Raw genomic sequence first — 25,699 nt, 5'->3', positions numbered from 1 at the left:
CCTACGTCATCCAGACCCCAGACTTCCTTTAACCATAGAGGTAGACGCTTCAGATATCGGCACGGGTGCCATCCTCTCGCAAAGGCAATCCCCACAGGACAAGCTCCATCCCTGCAGGTTTTTCTCCCAAAAAAATTCTCCAGCAGAACAAAATTACGATGTCAGCAATAGGGAACTCCTGGCCATCAAACACGCCCTACAGGAATGGAGGCATCTCTTAGAGGGTACAGAAAATTCTATTTCGTTCCTTACCAATCACAAGAATTTATTGTATATAGAGAACGCACGCCATCTAGGAGCCCGCCAGCCCGGTGGTCTCTTTTTTGTCAAGGTTCAACTATTTGGTTTCCTATATCCACGGGTCGAAGAATCAAAAAGCGGATGCCCTGTCACGTCAATTCATGGTCGAAGACAAATCCAAAGATGTCCCTGAGACGATGCTACCTTCCAAATAGGTTATTTCGGCTAATTCCTTCAACATCCTGGATAAAGTTCTTGCAGCACAGTCTAATCTTTCCAGGGGTCTTGAGGTGCCGGAGGGTCATTTATACGCTGCCCTGCACTTTCAAAGAAAGATACTAGAGTTGGGTCACTCATCCAAGTCTGCTGGTCATTCGGGTACCAAATATGAGGATTCGCCATCCTGGTGGTCGCAGACCGTCTCCTCACTTCAACAAATCTTCCGTGACGGACACTCAGGATGCACGGTCTCGGGGACCCAGTACGTGCACGTGGATCTTGCCCGGCCTGATTCCCCATCCGCGGATTCGGTCCCCACCCCCTGCTCTGATGCATGAAGGTTGCGTTCATCCAGCCTCCCTGCTGACCCGCGGTCCAAGACCCACCCTCGATCTGGTGATGGACAGGACCGGCGTGGGAGTGACACATGCTCCAGGCTCCGTCCCTGACCTCCGTGACGCACACGGGTCGGTGCACAAGCGGGTCCTCCCCCATCCCCGATCAGGCTGCATTATAGGGCACACCTGTGTGCACCAGCAGCCTGTCGGTGCTTACTTCCTGGTTCTGCCCTGGCTGGCTATTGGAGGCTCTGCCTTTATATACCTTGATTCTGCATCCATTCCTTGCTGAGCATAGTCTAGTGTGATGTCGTGCCTTGCTGCATTCCTGTTCCTGTGACCTTGCCTTGCCTTGCTGATTGACCCCTTGTTGCTTGATCTTGCTTGTCTCTTGGATTCCGCACCTCTCCTCTCCTGATCCGGCTACGAACGACTATTCTTCTGTCTCCAGTCCTGACCTTTGCTAAGTACTCCAACGATTCGATACTCTCCTATCCTGAACCTGGCTATTTACACCGACGATCCGCTACTCTCCAATCCCGAACTTGGCTACGCACTCCGACGATCCGCAACTCTCCACTCCAGACCTTGCAAGTACTTATACTATTCTCAAATATATAACCCTGACCTTGCTTGAATGACTACTCTACATCCTAGGTGCACCCACGTGGCTGTGGGTCGGTGTTAACCAATTCCCTACCTCATCACCACGGTCGCGCTTTGTTTGTGGTGAGCTACGCATTACACCAATAGGACTTCCGACCTCATCAAACATACTTTTTGGTGGCCTACCATGCTTAGAGACATAGAGGAGTTCGTCAAATCCTGCCCGACTTGTGCCCAGGTCAAGACAACCCGCGGCAAACCGCCAGGTTTCCTACAACCATTGCCAGTACCAGAGAGTCCCTGGAGCCACCTGCTAATGGATTTCATTGGAGAGCTTCCTACTTCTAAGGGGTCGAACACTATCCTGGTGGTTATGGATAGCTTCTCCAAGCAGGCCCATTTTATCCCTCTCAATGGGCTGCCAAATTCGTCTGTATTCGTTAAGGAGATTTTCCACATTCACGGGGTCTCACTGAACATTGTATCCGACCTCGGGTCACAGTTTGTTTCTAAGTTCTGGTGGGCCTTTGCCCAAAGGATGGACATCACACTTCACTTTTCTTCAGGGTACCACCCTCAGACGAACGACCACACATAGAGAACCAATCAAACACTGGAACTATACCTGCGGTGCTTCGTGTCCGATAGCCAAGATAATTGGGTGGACCTTCTTCCTTGGGCGGTCTCTGTTTTTTATAAATTGCGGCTTCCACCCAGTCCGGCTCCCAATCTCATCAACCCCATCTGGGGTCCTGGCAGCAGACGACTATATCAAGGCTCTTAAAGAAATCATGGAGGAAGATCCAGAAAGCACTAGGGGAGGCGATTCACAGACAGAAGGAACAAGCAAATCGTCACGGCCGAGAAGTGCCTGATCACATGCCAGGGGACAAGGTATGGCTCTCATCTAAGAACATTAAGCTGAAAACTACTAGCCATAAACTGGCCCCAAGATACCTTGGTCCTTTTACTGTGTTGGAATGGATTAACCCTGTTGCATATCGCCTTCAGCTTCCCCCGTCTATGAAGATCCCCTCTGTTTTTCACACCTCCCTGATATCAGTGTCCCAGAGCCCATGATTTCATAAAACACCTACGATTCCCAAGCCTGTGATCATACACGGCCAAAAAGAATATGAAATCCAATCAATCATAGATTCAAGAAGGTCGAGGGTGTCTGTTCAATACCTGGTCCACTGGAGGGGTTTTGGACCTGTGGAGGGATCATGGATACCTTATCACCAAATACACGCTCCCAGATTATTGAAACTCTTTCATACCAGGCACCCACACAAGCCATATTGGAGATGTCCTGAGGGCGCTCCTCAAGGGGGAGGGGGGGGGGGTACTGTAAGGATAAGGGAAAACCTCTCTCAAAGAGGGTTCCCCCCTTACCCATCTCCGTGCCGCAATCCACGGCAGCTGCTCCCAGTTCGCAGCGCCCCCTCTCCTCACCCCCCATGGGACGGACACCCGGCCGCATTACAGCACGTACGTGCAGGCAGGATTCTTCTCCGCCCCCTCCCCCTCGTGCCACCGGGTGCTCCCACGCACATACTCACAAGCCTCATGAACATTAACCTCCTCCTCACCTGCTCCAATTATTTACTAGCCTATCCCCGCACTGCTGGATCTCGTCCCTCTCTCCCATTGGTCTCTGGTGCCTATTTATGCCTTGCTCAGCCTTCCCTTCTTTGGCTGAGCATATTTTCATGGTTATCCTGTGTTTTCTCATCTCTGCCTCACCTTGTGTCTTGTGCTTTAAACCTCTCATTGTCTCCTTTTCTGTGTACCGACCCTGCTTCACCTTAGGGTCTCTCTCTGGAATTCGACCTTGGCTTGCCTCTGACAATCCACTACTCTACAACCCTCGACCTCGGCTCTCTGACACCTACCTTCCTCCTGACTCTTACCCCTGAACACGGCTCTCGGACTCCGACCATTCTCCTGGATCCGCTCCACAACCCGGCAAGTATTCTACTACCCACCTACTCTAAAATCCCACCTGGCATTACAGACTATCCGCCTACCGGGCCTGCCCCCGTTGCCGTGGGTGCGTGGTGTCATACCTTCCCACCTCAGAACCGGGGTCTGATCTAGTTCGTGGTGAGCGCAGCCTTATATCTGCCTGCAGTCAGTAATAGCTGCACAGAGAGAGCTGCACCTCCCTGCACAGCTCTTAAAGGCAATCACACAGTTTTTATTTTATTTCACCAACACACTACACTAATTTCAGCCCCAGGGACCACCTGCTTCCTGAGTTACAGACCCAGGTATGGGGTGCTAGTATCTCTGCAAAGTTTAAATGTCCCGGTCACGTGAAACAGAAGATTTAAACAATGCAGGGAGATACCGGCACCCATACCGAATCTTGTAACTCGGGAAGCCTGGGTGTCCCCGGGGCTAAACTTAATGTGGTCCAGCTTGGAGACCCCCTACTTCAATACTGTTTTATTAATATAAAAAATAATGATTTGACGCTAAGTTAATGAAGGGGTTAAACCAGAGTAACTGGTTTGTTGTGGGTAGGGGGAGTAGGTGAAGGGGGTAGTTGCTCCAGGGTGGGTGGTTAGGCCTACTGGGAAGGATGCGGGAGGGGTTAACCCCTTCATTACATTAGCAGTTACTTCCGCTCCCACTACATTTTATAGGCTGCCCATTCATCGCCATTGTGGCAATTCATGTCCATATTGTGCACATGGTTTACCACAGTGACAATCAATGCATATTTTGGCAAACGTTTGTTTTTATTGAATTGTAATGTATTTTATTTTGTGGTCTTTTTTTAGGTTACCCCTTCATTGTGGCAAACCATATTCTGGACATCCAGTGACGATCAATGGGTAGAGGGGGATAAGGAATCAGGGTTCTTTCCCTGGGTGGATGGTTAGCGGGTGGGGTTACCCCCTTAACTACTAAAGCGGTTACTAACCGCTAAGGTAATTAAGGGGTTAGTGGCCAGTAGTTTGTTTTTCATTTTAATGTTGCTGACTCGGAAGACATGGAGAATGAAGATGAGTCCAAGGATGGCCTTCATCCTGGCAGAGTTAATACAACTTTAATTTACTATATGCTGGCAGGGCAATGGTTTATTTTTAATGGGCAAATGCATTATTATCCAGACCTGGATAATAGTGATTTGGCCCACAACTGTACTGTATGTGTTGGAGGGGGGAGGTTTGTTGGGGGGTTGGATAGCAGGGTCCCCATTTATTGCCATGGGAGATATCTTTGCTCCCATTGAGGGCATAGGAAACCCCACTAGCAATTAATAGGTGTATTGGATATTAATGGTTGTTGCATTGTTTTTTTAAAGTTTATTGGGGGTAAAGGAGGTGGGTGAAGTTGGTATTTGGCCCATCATGGGTGTTTAGGCCTACCAGGTGGGTAGCGGGAGTGGTTGACCCCTTTGTTACCTTAGCGTAGTAATGAAGGAGTTAACTCTTCCCAAAATCCTCACGGTAGGCTGAAACACCCACCTTGGGGTAACTAACCCCTTCACCATCCCCTCTACCCCCCAAAAAACGGACCCAGGTATTTAACGCCTTCATTACTGAAACTGCCTGTAAATGTATTTTTATTACATAGGATTGAAGCAAAGGGTCTCCTAAGCAGATATTAATGCGTGTCAGCTCCAGAGACACCTGGCTTTAATCCGATGTACTGTAGTAAGAATACATTTTCTCCATCAGAGTGAAATCGTGGATCCCATCAGAATCTGCGAGTTGCAGCCGCAATAGCTCAATCTGTCAAAAAATGTGTTTGAGCATTTTTTTTTACCCCCCACTCGGTTTCTCTGTTCGGGAGCGCTGCCGATTGGGAAGAAGCAATTTTCGAGCACGTTTGGCATGTTATCAGATTTCTCTAAATAGCTGCACGAAAACTCGCTCAGTGCTCAAAACTTTCGATAAGTCTCTTATTGAAGCTTTCTGAATAGGCCCCTAAGACTGAGAAACAGTAATCTATCCACTGCATCTCATGAAGCTTACCATGTTGTACTATAAAACACATTTCTGTGTTTAGAAAAAATATGACCATTTACAACTTCATATATTTAGGGACCTAAAAATCATTGATTATTACTATAGATTGCAAACTTGAGACATTAAGAAATGCACAGAATCAGCTTTATACATGCAGGTGCACTGACGTTAGCTACAGTATGTCATGCTCTATTCTCTGTAAATAGAAGTAGTTGCAGGGAGGCTGAAGTGTATAGCTATACTGAGAAAATGTATTTAATTCAGTAATAAACAAAATATATCGTGCGCAACTAATAAACCTCTAATGTTATCAGTGATACAATGTGTATTAACATATACCCGTCTAATTTTTACTCAACTGGTAAAACCACAAAGAAAACCACAGTAAGGAAAAATAACCGTGTAATGTAATGTAGAAAGCGTCTGCTGCTATTAAACAGGGGGTGGCTCGGCACCCCTCAAACACTGAAGATAAGGAGACAAAAAAACAGCGCACAACGCAAATAGTGAAGTATGAAAGTAACAAGTGTATATTAAAATAGGGGATAAATATTGCACAAGATGCCCCAATGTTTTGTAAAGACTTAAAGTTCGAATACAAGAACATGTCAGAAATATTAGGAATGGCTTTGACAAGCATAGTGTATCTAGGCACTTCCTCACTCACCATAATAAAGATCCCTCAAGTTTGACCTTTAAGGGGATTCAACAGATTCCTATCAATAGGAGAGGTGGAGATAGGGTTAAAATATTATCTTCAAAAGAAACGTACTGGATACATAAATGAGATACTATGTCCCCTTAAGGGTTAAATGAAGATGTTGACATCTGGGCACTTTATTAATTATTATAGTCCTTTTTATTCTAGTACGTGGATCTCCTTTCTTCTTTACTTGTGCTGATAATGTTTTGTCAATTTTTTAATATACTAATCATGTGTTTCTATTATTACAGAATTCTTTTTAATTTATTTATGATGTTTTTTATATGCTAGGATGTATTTTAAGTTTTATTGTTAAATAAAGGTGTTGGTTAACTGGTGTCTGCATTTCCCAAGTCTCTCTGACTAGCACAGTACCCAGGTGACTGATTGGCTACTTTTTCAATTGGCCAACCAATGGGATGTGTTTGTGAGGTATATAATACCTCTGGGAAATGCTAAATTTATTCCCTGATGAAGTAGTTGTGACTACGAAACATGTAGGATAAAATTGGTACAAGTGTTTTATTGCTACTCTATCCTATGTGTGCAATTTGGGCACTTTAGAGACTTTTTTCCGCTTTTGCTGTGTACTTTTGAAATCGCCACTGTGACGTCACTTCGCAGCCAGTTCACCCCTGCTTGTGGCTGCACTAAACGGAGAGCTCTGCGAACCACCCAGGTCCTCACTGACCAATCTGGGGACCCTCCCAGTGCGTCTGCAGGCTGCAGATTGCTCGATCCGTCTGAAGCCCAGCTGACCAAAGGGGAGTTTCCCACAGAGACGGTGACCGAAGGCAGAGGTGTTCCTAGGAAGGAAAAGCATCGCAGCTGCTGTCCCAGACGCCTGCCAAGGGAAACATACTCCTGACTCCTGTATGAGCGGCCGCCGAGTGGTAACTTGTGTGTTTAACACACTCAATGTTTATGTCCTAATATCTTGATGTACGCAGAATATTTATCCCCTATTTTAATATACACTTGTTACTTTCATACTTCACTATTTGCGTTGTGCGCTGTTTTTTTGTCTCCTTATTTAATTCAGTAGCCTGTTACATTTTTACAGAACAAAAACATTAGATTAAAAAACAATGAGAGTTTATAACTTTATTTTTCTAATTGAAGTCTGTATATTTTTAAGAATGAATATCTTCAATATATTATTCCCTAAAAATTGTTGTTGTAATTGAGTGTTCCCAGTAGAAGGCCGCAGGGCTGGCCCATCCATTAGGCGAACCTATGCGGTCGCCTAGTGCGCAAAGGTCCTAGGGCCACATTAATAATAATTATTTTTTCCTCATTTTTTTAATTTATTTATCTTTTTTTTTTAAATAATTTTTCTTTATTTTTCTGTTATTTTGGCGCCTCATTTTTATTTTGAGTCGCGCTGGGGTGCAGTCGCACCCCCTGCAGCCCTGATAGCTACGCCACAGTTTATTTTATTTTTGGGGCTCAATTTTTAAGTTTTGCCTAGGGAGCATGAAACCCTTTTGCCCGCCCTGGGGGCAGAGATTGCTCATACATCTTTGATTTAAGTACTGGAATGGAGATTGGCCCTTGGTCATATCAAAAATAGTCACCGAAGAAAAGCAGCCTGTCACACTCAAATTAATTCATTACAAAGTCAAAGTTACATTTATTTGATGAATTATAGCAGGAAAGTGAGCCAATGCACAACAGCTGCTACATCTGTATGAATTCAAAATGTTCAGAGCTATCCCAAAATATCTAATATATATTATTAAAAGGTTGCCGCATTTTCTTGGTTTAGTTAAAATCTGTTTAATAAATTAAGTTGGTTGAATGATTGATTGTTATGTTTGAATACTGATAATTCATTACTCGCCATAATTCTTGTACGCTGCATCAAAGCAGGGCATCTCCCCTCGAGCAAGGAAATAGTCTCCTCGATCCACCAGGGCCTCTTTGACTGCATGGTATCCGGTCACAACCACCACTCGGCGCGACCCAAAATAAATCATAAACACCTCGCCATATTTTTCACTCATCTGCAATGACAAGTTGTTGCAAAACATCAGCTCTAAACATTGGTTTAACTTCCACCTACCTTCAGCTCTAGTTGAAGGATCTTTTTGTTATCTCTATTTAGGTACTGTACCTATTTCTTTTGGTACCTCTGCTACTTATTGCCAAGGGTGCATGGGGGGCAGTCAGCACATGAGGACATGGGAATCAGGTTGCTATAACAGGCATTGAGGAGCAGTCATGGGAAAGTGAAAGGAACGGAGATGCCGAGGAGCAAGAGAGGAGCGTGAAAGAGGAACCAAGGACTGGCAGCACGGGGGAGGACAGTTAGGAGAAATTGTGATATAGAAAAGGAATAGAGAGAAGAAAAAAAAAGAGAAGACAGAGAGAGAGGGGAAATTAAAAGGAATGAGCAAGATAGAGAAAAGAGAGAGAAAAGAGAGAGAAAAAGGAACGACTGAAAGAGGTACTGTATATGAGAGAGAAAGGAGGGAGAGGGTGATATGAGAGAGAGAGAGAGAGAGAGGAGGTTTGAGAAAGAAAGGAGGGAGAGGGGGTTTGAGATATGAAAAAAGGAGAGATATTTATTAGAGAGAAATAATGGGGGGAAATGAGAGAAAAAGGGGAGGTAAATAGGACAAAAGGGACATGGGAATATGAGAGAGAAAAAACAGAGTGGAATATGAAACAGTACATACTGTATATAAACAGACATCAATTGTATCAATAATGTGCAGGATGGGACTTTTCTCAATGAAAGATGCAAGAACAGGAGGTCATGCTCTAAATCTGGAGGGTAAGAAGATCAGGGGAAACCCTGTGAAGTCCTTCTTCCCTGAACGGTAGTGTGTGAGTAGAACAAGTAGTTCCATGTAAAACCTAGCACATTATGCATTATGGTACTTCACACATCTGACTGTCCTACAGTCCTACAGTATATACCACTGTGCGTTGCTATCTGTAACATGCCTGGGAATACTTCCCACTGCTATTGACAACTTCAGGGTTTGGACTCAAATGTTGAAATAGTACAGAAAGAGTATACTGTTTTGATACCCCCCCTATCAGTTTACATTTTCTTCACAGCACCTGCCTAGCTCTGAAACTGCATCAGTAGCATCCAGGAAGCGTGCCCGGCTTGTATTGGAATGGAATACAGGTGAATATACAGGACTTTAGAATGGAGTGAGTGGTACAGCAACGGAGTAGTGGATGGTTTATCATATTAACCCAGTTTTTATATGACCCATCTATTCTATTACTTTTATGAGTGCATATTTATACTGACACCCACTAATCTATTAATATAAGGGTAATAGTCAATGGTGTTTTATTTGTGCTTCTTCTATTTCCTGTTCCTAGGTGTCCTTCTGTCAAGCAAAGCTATGTGGAGAAGGTGCATACAGTATACCATATTGAGGACTTAAGTGTGCTAGTGACAACACATGTAAATAACAATGATATCAGTGCAATTATAAAATAATAGTGACAATTATCAAGTCCAATAAACTTGAAGTCCAGCTGTTGCCTAAAATGTCAGGCTAGTTCTCTTGCAATAATAAACCAAAAGAGAAAGAACTCAACTAAAGTAGCACTCAGTAACCTAGGTGTGTGAAATGGAATAAGTTAAAATGAATCTTTAATGAGTCAAATATTAAAATAAAGTCATGGAAGACATGACATGGAAGACTGTCATGGAAGACAACAGCTCTTAACATCTTAATACCTGGATCCTTTGATTGAGCAAAGCAAGAGATAAAATAAATTGTGATTTATTTACAACATGAACATACACAGCTTGATTTACAAAATAAATGAAATAACACTTACTGGGACGGGGCAAAACGAAATAAAATGTTCCCGGAATGAACTTCACAGAAATAAAGTCTCTTGACACAAATTCCCAGGAGTGGGGTTTGTGTGTAAACAGAGCCACGAAACAGTCTCTGGCTAGTGGCACCACTCGCAACCACTATTGCTTTGCCGTAGATAATCTTTTCGTTTTACCGCTATAGGATTTGTTCTGGATTCCCTAGTTCTTACGAACTATCGACTTGGGTTACGATGTGATAAAGTTTCAAATCCAGCTCAGATTAATCTAACTCCCTATCAACTACATGGACTTTTAAAAGCACCAAAGTCCTATCTGTATACTCAGCAGCGAATCGTGGCGTGGGAGCCAAACTTCCCACCTATGGCAAGGTTGCCAGTACTTTATGGAACCGGGCAAGGGGGCTTCCTGGTATGCTACGTGCATGCGTGGATTTCACACCTGTCCCATTTAACATACCTAACCAAGCCCACTTCCCCGGCGACATCTTGTCTCCCTTCCCCAGGATACCTGGCCATATGCTAGGGGAAAGTTTTTTCCCTCTACCCCTCCCCACTTAACACTTTAGAATGGGGTTCCTTTGTTAACTCCGGACTGGTTCAGACATCCAGGCACTGTACCAGCAGGATGTCTTAGAAGTTTGGGTTAAGTTATGCATGACTCACTTGCAGGGATGTCCTGCTATAGACCTTTTGATAACTGTACCTGTGAATCAAGGTTTTCCACTGCTCCGCCCGCCTGAATGCAAATTCCTTGGCTCTTACAATATTAATACACTTAAGAGGGGGACTTTCGGGGCGTGCCGATGACGTCATCCAGGGCAGACGGGTAAAGGGAGAGCTCCGGAGACCCCTCTGTATAATCACTAACTTTATACACTACCGACACACTTTATTGAAGTGTGGTCGGTACCGCAAGCCAGGAAATCTCCCGGCTTGCTAGTGGCCGCCCCTCGGCGTGCCGCGCGTCATAGACGCGCGGTCACGCGTCATCGGGAGTGTGCGCCCGCTGCACGCGTGTCCAGGGGCTCCCCGAGGGAGCCCTGGTGTCCCGCGATCGCGGGACAGCGGCAGGGGGTTCCGGGGGACCCGGCGGACCCGGCAGCGGTAGGGAGAGCGCCCCGATCGGAGGGCGCTCTTCCGCTGCTTCGGCGTGCGCCCGTCACACTCGGGCGCGCGCCAGGCTACTGCTGCGGCACAGAACGGGCAAATGCTCGAATAAACTGTGCCGCAGCAGTACCTTTTAACTCGGCCAAAAACACCCCAAAAAGTATAGAATCTCTCTCTGAAATCGCAGGGATGGCGAATAGGGGAAAAAGTCACCAGCCCCAAGGGGTAGGAAAATACTTTACCCCCGCTAAACAGACTGCAGAGGCGGGAGGCAGGAGGCAAGATGGCGACCAGACACCTGCTGCATGAGGCACACAAGGCCTCACTAGCCCGGCGAGCCCCGCCGAAACCCCCCCCTCACCAGATGCTAGAATCACAAAGGAATTCCTCGAGGAGCTCCATGCTAAGCTTCAGAGATCATTGGAAGCGAATATCAAAGAAGCAGTGGCTGAGATAAGGCATGATATTCAGGGCCTACAAGAAAGAACCACAAACCTGGAAGAGAGACTGGATGAAGCCCTCCAGCATCAGTCAGAGGCGGACGAGGAGATAATTCGCCTGGGGCATGAAATTCACTCCCTCCGGGATGGTCTAGAGGACCAAGAGAACCGCGACCGCAGGCAAAACCTGCGGATCCGCGGTATCCCAGAGGCGATTGTGCCCTCCCAGCTTAGGGCATATCTGCTGGACTTTTTCCGCGCTATCTCCCCTGACCTCGACCCCCGGGACCTAGAAATAGATAGGGCTCACAGGGCACTGGGCCCGCGCTCAGAAGATCCAAACCGCAAGAGGGACGTGATCGTGCGCCTCCATAGTTTTTCAACTAAGGATAAATTGATTGGAGCCTGCAGGGACAAAGACACGATCACGTTCCAAAATGAGCCCCTGCAGATCTACAATGATCTATCCAAGCTAACCGTGGACAGACGGAAAGCGATGCGCCCCCTGACACTCCTCCTCTGGGAAAAGGGAATTAAATACAAATGGGGCTTCCCCTTTAAGTTGACCATCTCCCACAAAGGAAAATTCCTGACCATCCGACAGCCTGAAGAGATGGAGCCTCTGGCTAAAACCCTGGGCCTCCCCGCGGAACCCTTCCGCCATGCTCACCTGCCTGATAACAGACCTCGAGAAAGAGAGGACCACCCGGTTAGGGCATCTGAAAGGATCGCGGAGCAGAGGCAGTCCAGGGAGCGCTGACGGGTGCCCCCTGCACAACGAGAGGCCCTCCCGGGAGATTTCCACCCTCTTCCCTAACACCACCCAAAATGGCGTCGGAAGGGCCCCCCGTCAAGAGCCTCCATACACGCAACACCAATCGAAGCACTGACCTCTTAACAGGGACTCCCCGCTCCCAGCAGCAACCGGAGAAGCGACCGGATCTATTCCCGCTGTCACCATGAAAGCATCACCTGCGGCTTTGCTGGAAATCGATGAGGCGAGTCCACCTCGTGCGCACCGGATTCCCCCAAGATGGCGTCCTGTGAGTCTTCATTCCGCTGCGGAGCACCACGAGGCATCCCGGACGAGATCGAGACATCATCACCACGCGCGACCTCCGACCTCCAGACTCCACTCACCGCATCACGAGGCCCCGACCTGCAGTTCCAGACCAGAGGCGTCGCTCTCACAGCACCAGAGGAGGCCACGCAACAGCCCGGTTTCCAGACGGAGTGCCGGGGCCCCCCCCTCGGCCGAGGGGGGGTCAGAAGATCTCGCTGGCGGTCCAACCCCTGACGGTCCCGGAGGACCATGACTTCCCCCTCCGCGGAGGGACGAACGGCCCAGGTCATCCCGGCCGCTCCCAGCTGCGAGGCGTCCGCGGAGGGTCTGTAGCAATGTTCCCCCCATGTTATCCCCGGTTATTATTATATTTCCCACCACTCCCAGTTAGGCATCAGGCCTTAAGTACCCCAGCGGCCACGTCCTCCCAGTTAGACAGGCCTATAAGGAGCTCGTAGAGCATCCCCCTACCCTCCCCTCCCTCTATCCTCTTCCCCCCCGCATCCTACCCACCCCCCCTCCCAATACCAACACCCCTACCCACCCCCCCTCCCAATACCAACATCCCTACCCACCCCCCCTCCCAATACCAACATCCCTACCCACCCCCCCTCCCAATACCAACACCCCTACCCACCCCCCCTCCCAATACCAACACCCCTACCCCTTCCCCCCTGCCCAATGACTGCCTCATCTCGCCCCCCTCTCCCCCCCCCCTCGTCCTCACTAACCCCCCCCATCCCACCCCCCTCCCCCTCCCCTCCCCCCTACACCCCCCCTCCCTCCCTTCTACCCCCCCCCTCCACCTGCCCCCCCTACCCCCTAACCTTCCTCTCAACCCCTCCCCCAGCCCACCAATACACCAGCCTTCCCCCCCCCCCCCAAAAAAGGGGGGATGCACGCGCCCCAGCTACAACCCAGTGACAATTACAAGGGACTCAGGACAAGATGACAACATTTTTTCTTTAAGCCGACACATAAGGCTGTACTACCGCGATACTATTGTCACTGCTAGATGCCTACAGTAATGAATGTTTCATCTGGACAATGTTTATGAGGGCGACGATCGAGGTGACCCCACCCCCTCTCCCCTCCCCTCCTCAGACCCCCCCCCTAACCCCACTTCCCCGCACCACCCCCCTGCGAGATACCCCCAAACCCTCCCTACCCCCCCCCCCAACATCCCTTCCTGCCACTCGCCCCCCCCCCCGGGTTCCCGGATCCAGAACTAACTACACCTCAGCCCTACCATACCTCGGCAGGTTACTCAGGCTCAGATTGCCGCTCCCCTCATGAGAGGACCTGCAGGGCGCATTGCCCCCCAGGGCACTGCTGAAACCTGACACACCATGAACGGGTAGGAGAATGGGTGAAGTATGTAAGGCACAAAGACCGAGGTTACCCCTATCCCCGCCCTTCCCCCCTCTCTTTCCCCCGGTACCCCCAAATTCCCCACCACCCCCCGCCTCGTTCCCACTCTTCCTCCCTCCCCCCTCCCCCCTATCCTTACCCGTCCAAGGACCCCTTCCCCCCCCCCCTGTCGCCCAGATACCCCGCCCCTCCCTCTCCCCTCTCTAACCCCTCCCCTCGCTAACCCCTCCCCAGTCCCCTCGGGCTGGACCACTCCACTTTGAATCTGTTGGGCTGAGCATGCTCCCGAAGGTGGACCCGACAGACGCAGTCCCCGGGTTTACCACATGAGGCCGCTCAACGCTGAAGTTAAGGCAAATGTATAAGGTGTGTAATGCTATATGAGATTCATGCACAATGCTGCAGGTTCAAATTACTAACCATGTATTATTGTCAATGCTAGAAGTCTACAGTAATGCTCATTAAAGGTTCAATGTTTTTGCCTGTACCCCCCCCCCCACCCTCTATCCCCTCCAACCCACCCCCGCCCCGGCCCCCCTGGACAGGAGCATCTCCAAGACTGACGGTTACCCAAGGTAAAGATGTATCTCCTTATGCCCCGCCCAGGCTCCATCCCCCCAGCCCCCTCCCTCTCATCATACCCTCCCCTTTCCCAAGACCTGCCCTCTCCCCCCCCCTTACCCACCCCTATACCTCCCCTCCCCCACACCAGCTGAGCAGGGACCCTCCCCGCATTCCCCCTCCCCCCATCCCCATCAGCCACTAAGCACTTCAGATAGATAGCATTACCATACAATGGGCTCCACCAACCGAGAGCCCGAAAAGAGATCTCACCCCCTCCCCTCCCTTTCCCCAACCACCCCCCCTCCCCACGCCCCCCCCCCTCCAGGCTCCCCCCTCACTACCCCCCCCCTGACTACCCCCCTCCCCCCCACCGCCCTCTAGGGCAACCATTCCCACAGCGTCCTTTACAACCACCATCCCCTCATCTCCCGACCCAGTTCCCCCTCCACTACCCAAGCCCACCCACATTCGGCTAGATAAAGCAAACACACTGCGGGTATAGCATCTCTCCAAAGAAGCCAACCCCGCGACGCGGAAGCCGGTTGAAGTCACAGAATTTTCTGGGTCTCCACCTGGCCCGCCTTCACTGGAGAGCGTTCTCGGACCCGCCCCCAAGGGTCTTACACCCCACTAACCGGTTCTTTTTCTAAGACCGGTCAAACACCTTTAGACCCCATTAGGGTCGATTTTCCTCCCTCTTTCCAACCGCTGTTACTGTCCCAGCGGCCCCACTCCCGACCCCTCTTCCCCTCGCCCATTTTGACTGCACCCCATAGCACTACTCTAGTGCTCGCACGAGCGGTCTTAGCTAAGAGTTAGCAATGTCACACCAAAAAGCCCTGAAAGTTATCTCCCTCAACGTGAAGGGACTCCACAATAATAGAAAACGTCGCCTGGCCCTCCAGGAGATAAAGAAAACAGGAGGGGACGTTGTTTTCCTCCAGGAGACGCACTTCACGTCACAAGAGCCGCCTAAAATATTCCAGCATGCATTCCCGGTGAGTTATTTCTCATCTTTCAGCAGCAAGCGTAGAGGGGTGGCCATTCTGTTTCGACAGGGCACCCCATTTAATTTAACAAAAATTCAGGCAGATCCAGAGGGGAGATTCATTGTAGTCTATGGCTCACTATCCGGCACGTCAATCGCCCTTATTAACCTATACGCCCCAAACGAAAACCAGACAGAATTTCTTAAAAAGGTTCTTGAAGAAATTGACCCACAATACCTATCCTCAATACTCATTGCAGGGGATTTAAATATGGCTCTCAACCCAAAGGAAGACAAATCGAGCCAACCAGGGTGACAACACTCCACTCAGTCACAAAGACTGGGGAAAAAATTTAAGGATATTATGAGAGACTTTTCTCTGGTAGACATTTGGAGAACACAGCATCAGGGACAGAGAGATTACACTTTTTACTCGGCGCCCCACCAGTCTTACTCCCGTATTGACTACCAAGAACGTACTAGAGGCTACCACTGATACAGATATCGGCCCAATTACATGGTCAGATCATGCTCCCATCACCATGACCCTGTCCATCCCCTTCGGGAAAACTATTTCGTACTGCTGGAAATTAAACGATTCCTTACTGAACCACTCTGGGACAGTGCTGGAACTCAAAAAATCCCTTAAGGAATACTTCAGAATAAACACAGGCTCCGTAGCCTCTCCAGCAAGCCTGTGGGAAGCCCATAAGGCGACAATTCGAGGAAATCTTATCTCGATTGCCTCCCACCGGAAGAAAACCAAACTTAGATTATCTAAAGAGCTCACAGACAAAATAATCGATCTAGAGCAAAAGCATAAAAATAACCCCTCCCGGAGAATTTATAAACAGTTGACAACTGCTCGAAACGATCTAAGGATCATCCAATTAGAAGATGTAGAAAAAGCTCTTAGATGGACGGGTCAAAGGTATTACGATAAAGGGAACAAGGCCGATAGACTTCTTGCCAGCAAGTTACGAGGCATACAGAAAAGATCGCAAATCACGGCGATCAGGAATAACTCTGGTGAACTCCAATATAACGAAAAAAAATAGCAGAGGAATTCACCAAATTCTACACTAAATTGTATAACCTAAGAACCCACTCTGCTAACTCTAAAGAGACGGATACGGCTTTAGCAGCCGGTTACCTTTCCGAGTGCGACCTCCCTTCATTAACAGAAGAGGAGAATACTTACCTAAACGCGAAAATAACGCTAGACGAATTGGAAATGGCCGTGAGAGCCTCAAAAAATTCCAAGGCGCCGGGCCCTGATGGCTTCACAAATGCATACTACAAAAAATTCTTTCCCATTCTATCCAAACATCTATTAAGTTTGTTCAACTCATTCCTTGAAGGGAGTCCTATCCCGTCCACAATGTCGTCCGCAAATTTGGCAATAATACTTAAAGACGGGAAGGACCCCACCCAATGCGGAAGTTACAGACCAATTTCACTGTTGAACAACGACCTTAAACTATATAGTAAAATTTTGGCGAACAGACTTAATCCCATCTTCCCGAGATTAATACACAAGGACCAGGTCGGGTTTGTCCTGGGCCGTCAGGCCTCAGATAATACACGTAAAATAATTAACTTAGTAGATCATGCCCACCTTTCAGGCTCAAAGGCAATGTTACTAAGCCTTGACGCAGAGAAGGCATTCGACAGAATTGATTGGCTATTCCTAAACCAAACATTGATTAAATTCGGCTTCAGAGACTCGTTCCTAAAGGGCGTTCAAGCACTTTACCAGAACCCCTCAGCCTCGGTACGCCTCTCGGGCGGAGGATCTGAATGATTCCTAATCCAGAACGGTACCCGGCAGGGATGCCCCCTCTCTCCCCTTCTCTTCGCCCTTACGATTGAACCACTGGCGTCTAAAATAAGACAGAACCCGAATATCCAGGGAATCCCGATTGATAAAACACAATACAAAATTTCCCTATTCGCTGATGACATCATCCTTACTCTGACTAAACCTCAAACTTCCCTCCCCAACCTCCAGAGGGAACTGGCGGAGTTTGGCAGAGTATCAGGATATAAGATAAACAGCGACAAATCAGAGGCCCTAAATCTTAGTCTCCCTGATCCCGAAGTCAATCTCCTCAAAACCAATTTTACCTACAGATGGTGCCCTTCACACATTAAATATCTGGGAGTTAATGTGTCAAGGCACTACCGGGATTTATACCGGGATAACTACCCGCGTTTATGGGACAAGATCAAAAAGGATCTAGATCAGTGGGAAGGTTACCAGATATCGTGGATCGGTCGAATGATTTCCATTAAGATGAATATACTCCCAAGAATGTTATATCTCTTTCAAACACTCCCGACCCACGTCCCAGGCGCTGATCTCAAAAACATGCAAAACAGAATATTTAACTTTATTTGGCAGGGCAAAAGACCCCGAGTCGCCAGATCGGTCCTGATGGCAGCAAGATCTAGAGGAGGTCTGGGGGTACCGGACTTACACAGATATTACCTAGCTGCACAGCTTAAGCAGGTGGTAATGTGGAATGCCGACCCGACCCGTTGTAGTTGGGTGGAGATAGAGACTCAATGTGCCAAAATGCCTTCTCTGCAAGCCTGCCTCTGGAGCCTGGACAGAGGGGAGGGACATACACACAACCTGAAACTTCAGGCCTCCCGCTTCACATGGGATGTGTGGTTACGTTGCAAATACAAATATGGCCTTACTACTAAAAGTTCCCAATTGACCCCTATTTTTAACAATCCGAAGTTCCCCCCGGGATGTGGATCTAAACTGTTCGAACAATACCGCACAAGGGGTATAGAGGGGTATAGAGGCGATTGCGGATTTTCTGAGCCTTTGGAGGCCTCTGAGTTTCCAAGAATTAAGGACCAAATATCAAATCAGACAATTGGACACATTCAAATATCTTCAAATTAGAAACTTTATTAGAACAACTTGCCCTCTCCCAGAATACCCCACTCTCACAACGTTCGAACTTCTCTGCGAGACAAAGACCCACCAGAAAGTTCTAATCTCAGATATATACGGGGCATTAGAACGCTCCTCGACCCCAAAAGAGCACGACTATATGCTCAAATGGGCAGCTGAACATACATACAGACAGAGAGACTTGGGAAGAAATCTGGGAGACAGCCTCGGAGACCTCCCTATGTACTACAATAAAGGAAAACATTTATAAAATTATGTTCGGCTGGTATCTTACCCCAGCCCGTCTGAACCAAATCTACCCTCTGGCTTCAGATCTATGTTGGAGAGGCTGTGGTCATAGAGGGGACATGGTCCACATCTGGTGGTCCTGTCCAGAAATTGTAAAGTACTGGGCCAAGGTCCAAATTTTAATAAAATTGTTATTAGTCAGTACATACTACCCGATGTTCTTTTCCTTTTTCTCCCTTTGCGCCTACAGTAGAGGCAACTCTTATTCTAACAAAAACCAGTGGCAATTCCCCAAAAAACCCAGGAAACACCCAGGTACATTCTGAATACAAGCCTTAAACTTTCCTTAAACTAGCCCCAGCATTTCTGCATTGATTAATGGCCTATCAGATTAACAGCGGGGGTCCCTGGCAGTCCCATTCAAACTGAATTGGACTGCCAGGGATCCCTGCTGTGTTAATCCTATGGGTCGTTAGTCAATGCAGAAATGCCTTAAACGTGCCTCAAACTAGCCCAGAACATACCTAGCACATACCCAGCACACACCCAGCACATACCCAGCACATACCCAGCACATACCCAGCACATACCCAGCACATACCCAGAATGTAACCCAGCTAGTTTACGGCAAATGTTAGAATAAACGTTGCCTCTACTGTAGGTCATTCTTGTGGTAGTTAAATATACCTGTTTTAATAATTTACCCCCTGCCGCACAAACAGCAAAATTCAAAGCGCTAGGACGTTCCTAGCCAAAGTTAGCTTACCGCTTATGTGCTATGCGCGAGGCTGCAACAGTAGCATTTAAAACCTTTTTTCCCTTTCTGCGGTCTGCAGGGAAACACTGTTACAATGTTCATAATTGTCACATCACTTGTTACAACACATACAGATTCACTCAGGGTATTGATGTGGTCCCCGTATACCTAGCGGGGAACACACGGACAATTATTATACATTTACAGGGTTCAGAAAAAGGGGAAGGGGAAACACAAATTGGATGTGCCCCCTAAAAGAATTCACTAAACTGCACTCCTACAATATGTAAAATTTAACTTTTAATAAATTTTCTTAAAACATATATTACCAAAACGTTGTGTACTGTGAATTAAAAATAAATTAAATCAACAATACCCAGCATCCATGTCAGTGAATGTATGATTATACGATCCCAATTAGCAACTAAATGTTGGTGGGATGTAGAGGACAGAGGATGCTATGAGTCAGGGTGTTAACCCCTCTGGAGCAACTGTAAGACCAGATGGTAAGTATATATAAGTTTATACTGCTCAGTGAGCAATTACATAGATGAAAGTCCAGCAGTCCTGCTTAAATATATACCACTAAGCACTTGAAGTGATAATTAATAATATGTAAACATACACGTGCTTAGGTGGTAACGCTGACACATGCTGTAATGATGGAAAGTAGTTCATAACATAGTGGAGCTGGCACTCACAGCATTATTATCAGTGAGTTACCCAGCAAAAAACTCTAAGTGAGCATATGTCATGTGAAGCAGGAAGGCAAACTCACTGACTGTTGGAATAAATACCCAACTAATAAGGTCTACATAGATTGAACCAGGAGACTACAGAACACTACATTAAAACAGCTCCAAGTAGGAGACTGACAACATTGCGCGTCCAACACGCGTTTCCCTCCAGCAAAGGAGCTTCTTCAGGGTCAAATTTACTGGGGGAGAGAGGACTAAGCCCTTTTATACCCCAGCAGTACCTTGATTGCAAAATCAATGACTATCAGCTGTTGCGCATGTGCGATGCGCCAGCGCCCTAACTAACACATTAAAATACACAAATGCTACTAAAATCAATCTGAATGAATACCTGCGCATTCAACCATTAGGATGTCATATTTGTGTAGTAAGACGGTCGTTTACACGGCTTCTAAGGCTTGATATCATTATCGGCGTATATAGAGTCCACTGCGCATGCGCGTGGACTTGGAGATTATAGCCATTATAGCTTGATCGTATTGCGCATGCGCGGACACTTAGAAGATCATTGCTATGTCTATGCAAACACAATGCCCATGCGCTGGGACTTAGAGACTAATGTCAATATCAACCGTCCGTATTGCGCATGCGCGAGGGCTTGGAGATTGTTTCCATTATAGCCCGTTCGTATTGCGCATGCGCAGGGACATAGAGATTATTCCCACGTTTCCCATTCAACTGCGCATGCTTGAGGACTTAGAAATTCATTGCTGTTAGCATCCGATCGCATTGCGCATGCGTGGGGACTTAGAAGTTATTGCCGATATTACCTGTCCATATTGCGCATGCGTAGGGACTTAGAAATTATTGTCATTATTGCCCGTACTCATTGCGCATGTGCAGGGACTTACACAATCATTACTATTGCTGTACGTTCGCATTGCGCATGTGCTAGGACATAGAGATTATTCCAAGTTTCCCCATCCACACTGCGCATGCGTGGGGACATAGAAATTCATTGCTATTAGGATCCGTTCGTATTGCGCATGCGTGGGGACTTAGAAAATATTGCCGATATTATCTGTCCATATCGCGCATGCGCGGGCACTTAGAAATTCTTTTTCTTTTTCTTTATTGCCCGTTCTTATGCGCATGTATAGTGACACTATAGTTGTTCAATACCTCTGCCAATTCACATTGCGCATGCGCGAGCCTAGCGTAGATGCACTTAAAGCGCTGAAATGGGCCAATGATCTCTATCAGCCTAGATCCTGTTGATGGCAAATAAGTAGGGTACTAATAAACAAATACCAGGTACTGATCATGAAAAGGGTGGGCAAGGGTCTACAAGACCTTTATGACACATTATTATAGGGAGTAATTGCACATGTTAAATTGTATACAATCCCCCATAAATATATACTACACAATGTGTCATAGTTCAATGTAGTGGTTAGTTTCTTTTCCTCCGCTTAGTAATATGCTTAAATTCAGCGGGTCGCCACGTCTGATCTGAGGTCTGAGTCGAAATGAGAGCTGGTGTTCGCCCGCACAGCGGCGGCGGCCAGACGGCAATGCCGGGTCTCCACAGACAGCCGTGCGTCGGGGCCGGAGCTGGCCGGCCTTCCCCCCCCCAGGTGGGAGGGGAGGCAGCGCCATGGGGCGGGTGTCTGAACTTGGGGGGACGTAGGGCCTGCCTTGTTAGGGCGGCCCCTGCGACGGCCCCAGCCGCGCCTCCCGTCCAGGCCGAGACCCAGAGGGGGCGATCGATGGAGGAGCGACCCTCAGACAGGCGTAGACCCGGGATGAAACCAGGGCCGCAAGGTGCGTTCGAAGTGTCGATGATCAATGTGTCCTGCAATTCACTAATTCTCGCAGCAAGCTGCGTTCTTCATCAACACATGAGCCGAGTGATCCACCGCTAAGAGTCGCGAGTGACTCTTTGTTTTTGAACGATCGTGGCCCGCCACGGGCCCCCTTCGACAGTCGGCAGACAAAACAGAACGGGCGCGGAGGCCTGTCGTGATTTTCTGGCCGTGTATCCGGGCACTCGGCCTGGGTGGGAGGACGGGGGGCGGGGGACAGGGTGCCGGCCGTCGAGCGGTCGGTCCCCTCCTCCTTTCCTCCCGTGCTCCGGCAGAGGCGGGTGCCACGCCGGCGGGGGCCCTCGACGGACCCATGGTGGGGAATACCCCGTCGCGGGCCGTGACCGGGGGCCGGTGCGAGTCTTCAAAACCTCCGCGGCCCTCCTCCCGAGGGAGGGGGAAATGCGCCAGGTACCCGGAATGGCTGCAAGGGACGCGGTTCCTCGTTCACCGGCCCTGCGGGCAGGGCCATGTCAAGTTGGGGGCCGGGGCCTCTCAACCGGGACTGCTTCTCCCGGGCATCCCGCCACGTGGGCCCAGCAGTGTTTCCTCATTTCCCGCAGGTTCGCGGTGGGCAGGGGCCCATCGGTGGCCCTTGCCGGCCCTCTCCCTGGGGGGAAGGGGCACCGGGGTGGGAAGCACCTTCGCCGCTCCGACCGACCCTCCCTCTGCGGAGCGGCCACCGTTGGCGGGGGGGCGGCGCTACGGTGGCAAGTGTGGTTGGCGACCCCCATCACCCCGGGGTGGTGGTGGGTGGTGCGATACCCCCTTCTCCTACCCGCGGAGCTGGGTCCCGATAATGATCCTTCCGCAGGTTCACCTACGGAAACTTTTTTACGACTTTTACTTCCTCTAGATAACAAGTTTGATCATCTTCTCGGCGCTACACCAGGGCCGTTGCCGACCCTGGCGGGGCCGATCCGAGGACCTCACTAAACCATCCAATCGGTAGTAGCGATGGGCGGTGTGTACAAAGGGCAGGGACTTAATCAACGCGAGCTTATGACCCGCACTTACTGGGAATTCCTCGTTCATGGGAAATAATTGCAATCCCCAATCCCTATCATGAACGGAGTTCAGCGGATTACCCGCACCTGTCTGCGAAGGGTAGACACACGCTGATCCATTCAGTGTAGCGCACGTGCAGCCCCGGACATCTACGGGCATCACATACCTGTCGATCCCGTGTGGCTGAACGCCACTTGTCCCTCTAAGAAGTTGGACGCCGACCGCTGGGGGTCACGTAACTAGTTAGCATGGAGGAATCTCGTTCGTTATCGGAATTAACCAGACAAATCGCTCCACCAACTAAGAACGGCCATGCACCACCACCCACAGAATCGAGAAAGAGCTATCAATCTGTCAATCCTTTTCGTGTCCGGGCCGGGTGAGGTTTCCCGTGTTGAGTCAAATTAAGCCGCAGGCTCCACTCTTGGTGGTGCCCTTACGTCAATTCCTTTTAGTTTCAGCTTTGCAACCATACTCCCTCCGGAATCCAAAGACTTTGGTTTCCCGGAAGCTACTCTGCGGGTCATGGGAATAACGCAGCCGGATCGCTAGTCTGCATCGTTTATGGTCGGAACTACAACAGTATCTGATCGTCTTCGAACCTCCGACTTTCATTCTTGATTAATGAAAACATTCTTGGCAAATGCTTTTGCTTTGGTTCGTCTTGCGCCGGTCCAAGAATTTCACCTCTAGCGGCACAATACGAATGCCCCCGGCCGTCCCTCTTAATCATGACCCCAGTTCCGAAAACCAACACAATAGAACCGGAGTCCTATTCCATTATTCCTAGCTTAAGTATTTAGGCGACCGGCATGCTTTGACCACTCTAATTTTTTCAAAGTAAACGCTTCGGACCCCCGCGACACTCAGTCAAGAGCATCGAGGAGGCGCCGAGAGGCAGGGGCTGGGACAGGCGGTAGCTCGCCTCACGGCGGACCGCCAGTTCGATCCCAAGATCCAACTACGAGCTTTTTAACTGCAGCAACTTTAATATATGCTACTGGAGCTGGAATTACCGCGGCTGCTGTCACCAGACTTGCCCTCCAATAGATCCTCGTTAAAGGATTTAAAGTGTACTCATTCCAATAACAGGGCCTCGAAAGAGTCCTGTATTGTTATTTTTCATCACTACCTCCCCGAGTCGGGAGTGGGTAATTTGCGCGCCTGCTGCCTTCCTTGGATGTGGTAGCCGTTTCTCAGGCTCCCTCTCCGGAATTGAACCCCGATTCCCCGTTACCCATGGTCACCATGGTAGGCACAGAAAGTACCATTGAAAGTTGATAGGGCAGACATCCGAATGTATCGTCGCCATCACGGGGATGTGCGATCGGCCCGAGGTTATCTAGAGTCACTAAAGCGGCCGGGCGAACCCGGATTGGTTTTGGTCTGATAAATGCACGCATCCCGGGAGGTCAGCGCTCGTCGGCATGTATTAGCTCTAGAATTACCACAGTTATCCAAGTAACAGATGGAGCGATCAAAGGAACCATAACTGATTTAATGAGCCATTCGCAGTTTCAGTGTACCGGCCTTGTGTACTTACACGTGTATGGCTTAATCTTTGAGACAAGCACATGCTACTGGCAGGATCAACCAGGTAGCCCTCTGGAAAAAGACCCGCGCCGGGGCCTCCCTCCCCAACGCTGCGGAGGGACAGGCCCAGTGGGCCAGGCTTTTGAAGGGGTGGGCACACTCCCAGCTCCCCAGGGGTCGGGGAGCGGGGCGGCCACGGCCCCAAAGCAGAGCCACGTCCCTTAGCGAGGGACGGTGGCAGCGGCGGCGAACTGGGCCATGCGTAGTGTGGGGGGGTGCACTCCGCCGGGGAGTGCGCGAACTCGCCCTCGCCCGGCGGCAGTGCGGGCCCCCTTCCGCATGCACCTCCCAGAGCCACGCAGAGACCGGCCTGCGGCAGCGCTGGGAGGAAACAGTGAATGGAGGGGACATCGAAAGATCAGGTAACTGAGCAGCCCATGCTGTGGGAGCACGGTCCCAAACCTTTGTCCTCCTTCCCTGGCCCACATGGGATCGGGCTCCTGCGGTGGGGGATGAACCCCTGGGCAGAGCAAACTCACCACTGGGTGGGTGTGATGTGGGGGGGTCTCCACCACCTGTGGCGGGGAGGGGTGATGCCACAGCTCCCGTCAGTGGCGGAACCCGGGATAGGGGACCGGCCACAAGAGCCGGGGTCTGCACGATGGTCAGGAGGAACCACTTTGCCTGTTGGCAAAGGGCCCTCCCCATTCAGACGTGAGAGGCCAGATCGATCAGAAGGAGAGACAGGAGGGCCCCCATCTCTCAGCGGGGACTACTGCGGTGTGGGGGAAAAAATGGTGGGGGGGTTAGGGGGGGAGCCGCCTCCCCTGCCAGACCACTGATGTGCTGTGCTTCTAACAATCTCCTGAAGGTGTCCCCAGCGCCATATGCTGCGCCCTACACGCAACCCCTCAGCCAGGGGGACAAACCTGAAAATGTGCCCGAGCCCGTGGAACTCTCGGCCGGATTGGGGCAGCAGGCTCGACCTCATTCCAGCAATGACTTTTCAGGACTTGGCCCCAGTTTTTTGGGACATAGTCGTTTTTCTGTGGGTTTTTTTTTCACAATAGTTTAATTTTTTTCCCCCTTCCTTCCTTCTGCCCAGGCATCCTACCCGCACTCGGGGAACTCTGCCCGGGCCGGGAGACCTGGCTGGGGCCCGGGGCCCATGAGGGTTTTTTTTTTTTTTTTTGTTTTTGATTTTTTAATTTCAGAACTTGGACCCTTTTTGGTGGGACTT

General features: G+C 49.4%; 1 non-coding gene and 1 pseudogene across 1 annotated transcript; both read right to left on the bottom strand.

Moving 5' to 3' along the window:
* The window catches only part of LOC142498671 (cytochrome P450 2G1-like), a 121,315-nt pseudogene that overhangs the window by 48,766 nt on the left and 46,850 nt on the right, over window positions 1–25,699 (bottom strand).
* LOC142500212 (5.8S ribosomal RNA) lies at window positions 21,832–21,983 on the bottom strand. The gene has a single exon (XR_012802852.1). It is a non-coding gene; the product is annotated as a 5.8S ribosomal RNA (ribosomal RNA).

This window comes from Ascaphus truei, chromosome 7, assembly GCF_040206685.1.
Source record: "Ascaphus truei isolate aAscTru1 chromosome 7, aAscTru1.hap1, whole genome shotgun sequence".
Taxonomy (NCBI): Eukaryota; Metazoa; Chordata; class Amphibia; order Anura; family Ascaphidae; genus Ascaphus; species Ascaphus truei.
This window is presented reverse-complemented; position numbering and strand designations above follow the sequence as displayed.